The sequence below is a fragment of the Physeter macrocephalus genome, chromosome 21 (assembly GCF_002837175.3).
Source record: "Physeter macrocephalus isolate SW-GA chromosome 21, ASM283717v5, whole genome shotgun sequence".
NCBI lineage: Eukaryota > Metazoa > Chordata > Mammalia > Artiodactyla > Physeteridae > Physeter > Physeter macrocephalus.
The window spans coordinates 72,460,107-72,468,708 of NC_041234.1; the positions used below are offsets into that span (position 1 = coordinate 72,460,107).

Consider the following 8,602-nt stretch of genomic DNA (forward strand, 5'->3'; position numbering starts at 1 on the left):
AAACATACTTGAGCACCACTTACACTTAAGCTGGGGCCTTTGTCATACACTTAATGTCTTTCCATGATGGTGTTTTTTCCTTTAATGAACCCAATGATCAGAGATCTGTCAAACTAAATAGGAAGCCAGAGAGTAACCAGGTAGCTAGTGGTGTGTTTTATAATTGGCCAGGTGATTGAAGACCTGTCTTGAGTGAATAACTGGACAGGAAGTGGCCAGGGAGGGATAATGTTTTCAGAGGATCTGACTGAGGGGGAGCTGTATTTTCCATTGTCTTAATACTTGCCAATCATTACACATCTGTCAGTAAGAAGAGAGTTTGTTCAGCCTGTTCAGTGCACCTGTGTGATCATATTCTAATTCCCAATCAGAGTTCACTTGCTCTAGAGGAAGCCATTTCCAAATGAAGTGTTACTATTTCATCCTCCTGGTTTTATTTCTTGGTTTTTAGAGCCATAGAAGTGCTGCTCAAGGTACTAAACAGCTACTTAGTACTAGGCATTGGGTGTACAGTAGTGACCAAGACAGGCACTGTCCATCTTTTTGAAGCCAGGGCCAGCTTATCCATTAGGCATGGTGAACACAGTGCCTAGGACCCACAATACTTTTTAGGGGTCTACAAAATATTTTAATTTCCTTTAGGATGAGAAGGAAAAAAATGGATATAATCCTGGCTGGATTGTATTAGTCTTTATACTAATGCAGTCATAAAATATAATTTTAATATTTGTTATGGAGAAAGAGGCCCACAAAGGCAAAAGTTGCTAGGATGGGCCTATGGGGAGTTTACATTCTATTAAAAGAGACTGGCTAATAATTACATAAAGTAGAAGACAGTGTAAAAAGTGTTGAGATCAGGGTAAATGCAGGGCATGATGGGAACCCATCTTGAGAGGTCATGGAAAGTTTCTCAAAAGCCTCAACAGAAACAGGAAAGATGATAAGAGTAGGAAAGGAAATGCACAGGAGCAAGAATATGCATAGATCTGAGCAGTGCGCTCTGCACTCCTGGGGATCTGTCTCTTGCTTCAACAGTGTTTGGACGGAACAGACCCAGGGACAGCCCCTTCCTCCGGCCTCCGATCACCCTCCAACCTTTTTTCCAGTCGCAAACTTCAGAACCAGCAACTCAGCTATCCTCGGCCTCCAGGACAAGCCAACATTATTTTTTGAACTTAGCTCCTTATTACCCTTCAACCATGAGCTCCCAGATTCATCAGAATTATTCCATTGAGGTGGAGGCCGCAATCAACCACCTAACCAACATGCATCTGTGTGCCTCCTGCACTTACCTTTCTCTGGGCTCCTATTTCCACCAGGACGATGTGGCTCTGGAGGCCACTTTTTCCATGAATTGGCCGAGGAGAAGCTCAAGGGTGCCCAGCATCTCTTGAAAATGCAAAACCAGTGCTGCGGCCGCGGCCGCGCCCGCTTCCAGGATGCGTGGAAGCCTACTCAAGATGAGTGGGGTAAAACCCAGGACACTGTGGAAGCGGCCATTCTTAGGGAGAAGAACCTGAACCAGGCACTATCGGATCTGCGCGCCCTGGGTTCTGCCCGCGCAGACTCCCGCCTCTGTGACTTCCTGGAGAGCCGCTTCCTGGAGGAGCAGGTGAAACTCATCAAGAAGATGGGCGACCACCTGACCAAGCTCCACAGGCTGGCTGGTCCGCAGGCTGTGCTGGGCGAGTATATCTTTGAAAGGCTCACCCTCGAGCACAAACAGGAGTCTCTGAAGTCCAGTGGCCTCTGAGGAGCCCCTCTGGCGTCAGAGCTTCTGCCTGAAGCCCCGCTCTGCAGCCACTAGGCAGCTTTGTAACCGCCCTGGAGCCCTCTCCCAAGCCTTGGACCAAATGGAAACAATAACGCTTTTTGCAGAAGAAAAAAAAAAATGTGCACAGGTCTGAAAGCAAGAGAGGTGATGGTGAGTGGAAAGAAGGCCAAGTACCTCCGTAAGTTTAGAGCAGTGGTTCTCAACTCAGGGCAATGTTGCCTCCCATAAGACATTTGGTAATTCCTGGAGACATTTTTGGCTGTCACAACAGGAAGGGGATGTTACTGGCATCTAGTGGGTAGAGGGCAGGGATGCTGCTAAACATCTTACAATGCACAGGACAGCCCTCCACAACAAAGAATGATCCTGCCCCAAATGTCAACAGTATGAAGGTTGGGAAACTGTTAAAGAATTAGAACTGGAGATTTTACAATTTTAGTCTTTGCCAGTTTGATAGCTAGAGATAGTATCTTGCTGCTCAGATTTACATTTCCTTGGTTACTAGTGAGCATAAATGTTTAAAATGTTTAAATATATTTATTAGCTATGTATTTCTTCTTTAATACATTTTCTGTTTGTGCCCTTTGGAGATTTTTCAACTGGTTATTGATTTGTTGCTTAGTGTCCTGGAAGAACTCTTTGTATATTACAGATAGAAACCTGTGTGTCATTTATGTTGCAAATATTTCTCCTACCTTATCATTTTCCTTGATGTTTTATTTTTTCTGTGCAGTTTTAACTTTTATGCAGTCAAATCCATTATTCTCATCTTTTCACATTTTCTGCTTTTATGTTATAAAAGCTGTTTTCAACCCAAATTGCATAAACTGATTACTTTAATAAAATGTGATAAACAATATAGTAGAATGGTATGTCCCATACCAAAGTGTGGAGGCACACAAAAAATAGCCAATTAAAATGGGCAGAATTAATTAATTTATTTTTATTATGCTATGTATCCTTAGTGCCTAGAAAAGTGCCTGGCACATAATAGGCTACCAAGAAATATTCGTTAAATGTTGAATAAATTAATAAGTGGTATTTACTTGGTGATATAGTTGCAGTTTATGAAACAGTATAAAATATTCATACTTGCAAACGTTCTTTGTGGAATTGGATAATGAGTAGAAGAGATCATATGCTTTTGCTTTTCTCCTAGTTGATCCCCTTCAAAGCTATGTCTGAATTTAGGGCTTCCAGGCTCTAAGTCATCCTAGGAATATGCATCAGGCTTAGGGCTGATCCAGATGACTTTGAAGATATCTATGCATCTCCAGATCCTCTTCTCAACCCAAATTGACTTTTGTTTTTGTTTTGAAAGGAAAGTATTATTATCCTTTCCCCTAGATACACACACATACACACATACATTTTAAGTAAAAAGTGAAAGCTCCTCTGAACCCCATCCCACTTTCCAGAGGTTAGATGCATCCTTCCATTTTTTAAATGTATCTGTGATAGGCATGAATTTGTTCCTGATTGCTTTGGTAAAAGAAATAGCACATTTTTTGGTTTTGTTTTTTAAATTAAGTCCAACTTAGTTCTGAGCTCTCATATTCCTAGTTGACAGGGCACTCACTCACTATCAGTCATTCTTGGATCTTCCACCCCTATCAGCTTTTTTTTTTTTTTTTTTTTTTTTTTTTGTGGTATGCGGGCCTCTCACTGTTGTGGCCTCTCCCGTTGCGGAGCACAGGCTCCGGACGCGCAGGCTCAGCGGCCACGGCTCACGGGCCCAGCCGCTCCGCGGCATGCGGGATCCTCCCAGACCGGGGCGCGAACCCGGTTCCCCTGCACCGGCAGGCGGACGCGCAACCACCGCACCACCAGGGAAGCCCCAGCCCCTATCAGCTTTTATAGGAATCTCAGAGCTTACTAAGTCACAAGAAAATGAGAGAGAATGGCTAATCTTTAATATCTGGTGGACACCATCATTACTGATGATTCTGGTACCCAATGATGCCATTGAATTCTGATTCTCTGCCATCTGCCTGGTGCCAGTGCTCTGTAGAGTATACGGCAGGAAGCAAAATGACAGACCTGCCTTTCAGCCATGGTTTCTCCATGCCTCCACTGACTCTACGATTTACCCCAGGGGCTCCTCACTGTCCTCTCAAGGCAAGACCGAGGATCTTTTTTGATCAGTCCCCAGCATATACCTCCCACCAACAGTAGTATTGCCACCTCCCTGACCACAGTCTTAAGGAACCTCTTCCTATCCAGCAATAATCACTCACCAAATTGACAGCAAGTATAAACTTCTATCCATCCTTGCCCTGTAGGGCAACTCAAGACTTTACCAACAAAGACCTGGACAGGTGTTATTGTTTGGGTTTTCTTGGAGTGTTTTTGGTTTGTGTGTTTTCCTGCCAGGGCTGCTCCTAATAAAGAAAGAAAAGAAGGAAGGAAGGAAGGAAAGAAGGGAGGGAAGGGAGGGAAGGAGGGAAAGAGGAAGGGAGGAAGGAAGGAAAGATAGATGGATGGATGAATGAAGGGAAGGAAGAAGGAAACAGCTGTTAACTTTACTTACCCTTCCACCTCCCATCCCCCAGAAAAAGACTGATTCCTAGAAAAGCAAAATAGGGTTAAGACTCCAGGAGTTGTACTCAATGTGAGGAAGATCTTAGGAAGACTCTGAAATAAAGAGCATCTTTAATAATCCTCATGTAACACATTTAAAATCTATTCAAAGGAAAGAACTCAGAAGGTAGCAAAATATTTCCATCCACTAGGTCCTCTAGATATAAAGCTCACTAATTTTAACAGGTCATCACACCCGTTTCTCTTTCCTCCCGCATGTTGACAGTGACCCAGATGCTTTTTGATTGCTGAATAGGATAAGATCGTGTGACCTGCCAGGAGGTTTTTAATCAATCAAAAAAGAGCAGTAGGCACAAATGTCTGGAGTTCATCAAACACTGGAGCAGCAACTTAAGATTTGGTCAGAGTGGATTTCCACTTAAAATGACAACATCAAGCTACTGTATTATTGGAAAACCATTACAAGTTAGGATGAAGAAGAGCATGGACCACTTTAGGGAGAGTATACTTTAGAGTCCTTTAGCAATAAATGTAAAAAAGTTATTTTATATTATCTTCCCAAAGCTTTGCTTTTCTGAAAATACTCAGTTGCAGTCCTCTTTAACATGAATTAAAATATTTTTCCAGAATGTTCTGACACTAATTTTTTTAATCAAACATTGGGTTAGTTTTACGACCCTAGAGTATCAGTTCCATGATCACACTGCCATTTATTTTATCTTTTTCTTAATATTATTTATTTAGCTGCGTCAGGTCTTAGTTGTGGCACGTGGGATCTTCGTTGCTGTGTGTGGGATCTTTTAGTTGCAGCATGCAGGATCTTTAGTTGCGGCATGTGGGATCTAGTTCCCTGACCAGGGATCAAACCTGGGCCCCCTGCATTGAGAGCACAGAGTCTTAACCACTGGACCACCAGGGAAGTCCTCACACTGCCATTTAGATTGTCTCCTCTTTAGCATTGCACCAAAAGTTAGATTAGAAAAGCTGTGGGAAATATTCCACCACCTTAAGGGAAAAGAGGCCTTACTTATATTAGTTAGCATGTTACAAAGATTGTGTAAAAGAAATTGTTAAACACTAGATGATGTATAAATAATCAGTCTTCACATCTTTGAAGGAGCTGAAAGAATGTCACCAAACACACCAAACACACACACACACTCAAATCTCTCTGAGGAATAAGTACTTGCCGATACCCATGTGCAATCACAGCAACATTCTTTTCCCTGTATAGAAGTGGGAGCAGACTACCTCGAGACCTTTTTTTTTTCTTATTTTTCTCTTTTTTTAAATGGAAGTATAGTTGATTTACAATGTTGTGTTAGCTTAAGGTGTACAGCAAAGTGATTCAGATATAAATATATATTTTCTTTTTCAGATTCTTTTCCATAATAGGTTATTACAAGATATTGAATATAGTTCCCTGTGCTATACAGTAGGACCTGTTTATCTATTTTATATATAGTAGTGTGTGTCTGTTAATCCCAAACTCCAATTTATCCTTCCCTCCCCTCCCCTTTCCCCTTTGGTAACCATAAGTTTGTTTTCTATGTCTGTGAGCTCAAGACCTATTCTTAAGGGCACTTACTGACACATAGATGAGCTCCCTTACCCCGTTTTCACTAAATAGTTGTAAGTTTTAGTAAGTTAAGTTAATTTTAGTAAGTTAATTCATCACTCTGGATCTTTGTCTCCCCATCTAGAAAATGGGGATAATAATAAACTACACTATCTACTAGTCCATGAAGCTTATGAAAGGCTGAAATAAGATGATGTATATACGAGTTATTCACAAAATATAAAGCTTTGGTTTCACCTATTTCACATTCATTTAGCCAGGAAATGTACTAGATGCTCAAGAGATAAAAATGAAATCAACACAGTCACTGTTCTCACGGGTCTTTATAACACAAGGTGTTCAATCGGCAGACCTATTTCAGCCCCTAATATTATGGTAGTCACTGTGCTAAGTGAGGGGGTTAATGAAGATGAAAACCAATGTTAAATATAACATTGCAAATCAATTATACTTCAATTAAAAAAAAAAGAAAGGAAAAAAGAAAACCAGGGTCCTTACCTTCAAGAAGCACACAGTCTATGCAAGAGGCATGCCCATAAACCAACAACTACAAAATAGCAGTTAGTGCCATGACAGAAAAAAAGCACAAGAGGAAAGCCTCCCATGCATTTCTAATCATTTCTAATGTTCTCTGCCTGTGATTAGGAGACGCTGCCACCCTATCATCAGTACTGATCCAGCTCTTTTGACTTGAACAGTCGTGTTCCCCATATGTGTGGGTAACTGAGAAAGAAATTAGCATGCTTTATATACTCCATTATCCGTTTTACAGTTAAAAATAACAGAAATCTTTATTACAATAGATTAAGCACCAACATTAAAGAATGAAGCAGATAGTCATCCAAGGCAACTTTTTAAAAAGACATTAACTCCTAAGTTCAATTTGTTATTTTTCTCACTAATGGTAACAAGCACTCAGGGCAGATCCATATTTTTGGCATTGTAGTCCTCAAAATCAAAATATCTGTTTATGTTTGGAAAAACATCTTAGAATTGCTCTTATTAATTACATAATTTAATCTTACTTGAAATATTTAAGCAAAATAAACTTAAAATTCCCACTAGAAACATATAAGATTCACCAAAGGAAACTTCTGCTCTAAGCACTTTACTGAAATGAGATATTGTTGTGTATGAGCTCTTTTTGTTTTTTTAATAAAATATCAAGTTTTCCCAAGATAACATCCCATGGGAGCTGGGAAATTTATTTTTAAAGGGTGTAATTTTTTTCTTTAATATGCTGCTATAATTCTAGGACAGCAGTCTCTCTCTGGGAAAAGAAAAAGGCATTCCAGTGGGTTGCCATCTGTATAGCCCCATTCCAAATGATGGAAACAAGCTGGTTCAGAGGCTGAATGACAAATAGTATGAATTTTGAACACATCTAAACCTGCCATTCTCCTCAGCTCGGATGCTCAAGAAATCATATAAAACATTTGATAACCATGTCATTGCACACCTTGAGAGGTGTTTTGATTTCAGGGATTACAATTACCTGAGAAACACAGAACCATTTGCCTTGCAGAAGCTATTTAGATTTGAAGACCTCTTCGTCACAGCCCTGAAACTTCATCTTACATCATCTCCCGACATGAACTGACTATTATGCAGTTTGGATCCGCATTGAAACCTGCAGGCGTGTTTTACTGACAAGTCTTGCAGATAGCATTAGTATGATAGGCTATGGCACATACAGGAACTTTTGAGAAGAGAGGTTAAATCCTAGAGGGAAAAGAGTTTGGGGAACAAGTGATTTAGTAACAGGAAGAAATCAGTTAGCCAGCAAAGCAGCAGGACTGAACAGGTATTTAGCTCTTTAGGGAAACATGCAACTATGTATCAAGGTCAAGGAAAAGCATGAGATCAATTACAGTAGATATTTACAGACACTTAATATTTGATGATGCTGATATTTAAAGGGAAAGGACAAGGAATTCATTGTTTCTGTGTGCCATTAATTTATAAATATTCTGCATTTAAAAATAAACTTTTTCACAGAAATGATGTCCTTTTATCATCTTTCTTTTTTGAAACATATTTCTTGTTTGATTTGTTTTCAATAATTGAACTATATCAGAGCACACCATTTAAAATGCTTCTTCATTTAACCCCAAAGTAATTAAATCAGCAAAACACATGTATTATGAATAACTTTATCAATCAATGTCAGCATTTCAAATGTTTGAAATTGTTCGGTAATATCCAAGATAATGATTTCAGAAATACAGGGGAGGCATCATGATTCTTAATGTGTATTATGACATTTAGGAAATGTTAAGGAGAAAAAAATGAGAAAGAAAAAAGGGAAAATGAGCTATTAAATGCCTGCATGTCAATTTCATGAAGTGGTTCAAGATTAGCATTTTATTCAGAATAAACTAATTTTATTATTATTTTATAATCCTCAGACCAATAGACCAGTCTCCACTTCAGAAATGTTCAGATAACATTTTTCTAATTTAAAGTTTACCTATGTGCAACAGATGAATGGATAAAGATGTGGCACATATATACAATGGAATATTACTCAGCCATAAAAAGAAATAAAACTGAGTTATTTGTAATGAGGTGGATAGACCTGGAGTCTGTCATACAGAGTGAAGTAAGTCAGATGGAGAAAAACAAATACCTTATGCTAACACATATATATGGAATCTAAGAAAAAAAATGTCATGAAGAGATTAGTGGTAGGACGGGAATAAAACACA

At 39.5% G+C, this 8,602-nt stretch overlaps 1 long non-coding RNA gene, 1 other non-coding gene and 1 pseudogene across 2 annotated transcripts in view; 1 reads left to right on the plus strand and 2 right to left on the minus strand.

The window, feature by feature from the left end:
• Positions 1 to 1,199: 1,199 nt before the first annotated feature.
• LOC102996718 (ferritin light chain-like) lies at positions 1,200 to 1,845 on the plus strand (annotated as a pseudogene).
• A 2,217-nt stretch (positions 1,846 to 4,062) lies between these two features.
• Positions 4,063 to 8,602, minus strand: part of LOC129391732 (uncharacterized) — a 115,603-nt gene continuing 111,063 nt past the window's right edge. The window contains exon 3 of the long non-coding RNA XR_008616381.1: positions 4,063 to 4,155. This is a non-coding gene — a long non-coding RNA (uncharacterized lncRNA). The remainder of the gene's footprint in view (positions 4,156 to 8,602) is intronic.
• Positions 5,162 to 5,234, minus strand: TRNAE-CUC (transfer RNA glutamic acid (anticodon CUC)). Its single transcript has one exon. It is a non-coding gene; the product is annotated as a tRNA-Glu (tRNA).